The sequence below is a fragment of the Mandrillus leucophaeus genome, unplaced genomic scaffold (genome assembly GCF_000951045.1).
Source record: "Mandrillus leucophaeus isolate KB7577 unplaced genomic scaffold, Mleu.le_1.0 Scaffold15, whole genome shotgun sequence".
Classification (NCBI taxonomy): Eukaryota; Metazoa; Chordata; class Mammalia; order Primates; family Cercopithecidae; genus Mandrillus; species Mandrillus leucophaeus.
In genome coordinates this window covers 9971151-9972971 of record NW_012101476.1, presented here as the reverse complement: position 1 = coordinate 9972971, position 1821 = coordinate 9971151, and the positions used below count along the sequence as shown (strand labels likewise).

Genomic DNA, 1821 nt, shown 5'->3' with positions numbered 1-1821 from the left:
TTGTTGTTTTTAGAGGCCACATATGAGTGAGATCTTATAGTGTTTGTCTCTCCGTGCCTGGCTTGCCTCACCCTAACATCACATTCTGCAGCTTCATCCACGTTGGCACAAGTGACGTGACAGGAGTTCAGGAAGGGTTTTTAGAACAGAATCAGCGATGGCGCCTGTCCAGGGAGAGACATTTAGGCTGGGGCAAGAAGAATGAACAGGAATCAAACTCATGACAAGTCGAGAAAAGAAATTTCCAGGAAGACACTGAGGTGGAAGGAAATTGGCTTGGTCTGTTTTGTTTAAGGAACTGAAAGGAGGCCTGGGGCGTGAAGAGAGGTTGAGTGAGAGGCGTCTGTGGCAAGAGACTGGGCTGTCTGCCTGGCTTCCTTGGTGGTTCGACCCTGAGAAGTAAGAGGCAGGGAAGGGCACAAGCTAATCTGTTTCTGGTTTTCCCAAGCTGCTCTGTGAGAGCCACAGAAAGGGAAGTACAAAAGTAGAAGTAGGCTGGGTGTGGTGGCTCACGCCTGTAATCCCAGCACTTTGGGAGGCTGAGGCGGGCGGATCACTTTAGGTCAGGAGATCAAGACAAGTCTGGCCAACATGGTGACCCCACCTCTACTAAAAAATATACAAAAATTAGCCAGGCGTGGTGGCAGGTGCCTGTAATCCCCGCTACTCGGGAGGCTGAGGCAGGAGAATCACTTGAACCCAGGAGGCAGAGGTTGAGGTGAGCTGAAATCACACCACTGCACTCCAGCCTGGTGACAAAGCGAGACTCTATCTCAAAAACAATAACAACAACAACAAAGTGGGACTGGGCATGGTGGCTCACGCCTATACTCCCAGCACTTTGGGAGGCCGAGGAGGGCAGATCACCTGAGGTGGGGAGTTCGAGAACAGCCTGACCAACATGGAGAAACCCCGTCTCTACTGAAAACACAAAATTAGCCAGATGTGGTGGTGCACGCCTGTGATCCCAGCTACTCAGGAGGCTGAGGCAGGAGAATCGCTTGAACCCAGGAGGTGGAGGTTGCAGTGAGCTGAGATAATGCCATCATACTCCAGCCTGGATAACAAGAGCAAAACTCTGTCTCAAAAAAAAAAAAAGAAGTGTAAGTAGCAAGGCCAGTGATGAGGCCATTCCAGTAACTCAGGAAAGGGAAACATGGCAGAGCCCATGTCTGAAAGGGGCTCCCACATTTCCACTCCCACCTCTTCTTGCAGAACTTTACCACTCCCTTCAAGAGGTAGAGTCTACTTCCCTCCCCTTGAACCCCCGGCGAGACTTTTTGACTGCCTTGACAAATGAATGTGGCAAAGGGACACTCTATGACTTTGTTTTTTTTTTTTTTTTTTTTTGGAGACAGAGTTTCCCCAGATCTCAGCTCACTGCAACGTCTGTGTCTGAGTTCAAGTGATTCTCTTCTTCTGCCTCAGCATCCCAAGGAGCTGGGACTACAGGTGGGAAAACAGTAGATCACACCATAGTTCCACTGGGACTTGAACCCAGGACCTTCTGTGTTTAAAGCAGATGTGATAACCACTTCACTATAGAACCACATGCCACATCAGTTTCAAAGTTAGGCTATGAGGCTATGAGGCTGGGCACAGTGGCTCACTCATGTAATCCCAGCACTTTGGGAGGCCAAGGTGGGTAGATCACCTGAGGTCAGGAGTTCAAGACCAGCCTGGGCAAAATGGTGAAACTCCATCTCTACTAAAAATACAAAAAAAAAAAAAAAATTAGCCAAACTTGGTGGCACGTGTCTGTAGTTCCAGCTACTTGGAAGGTTGAGTCAGGAGAATTGCTTGAACCAGGGAGGCAGAGGT

At 49.2% G+C, this 1821-nt stretch overlaps 1 non-coding gene across 1 annotated transcript; it reads right to left on the bottom strand.

Moving 5' to 3' along the window:
• Positions 1-1476: 1476 nt before the first annotated feature.
• Positions 1477-1549, bottom strand: TRNAL-UAA. Its single transcript has one exon. It is a non-coding gene; the product is annotated as a tRNA-Leu (tRNA).
• Between the last annotated feature and the right edge of the window lie 272 nt (positions 1550-1821).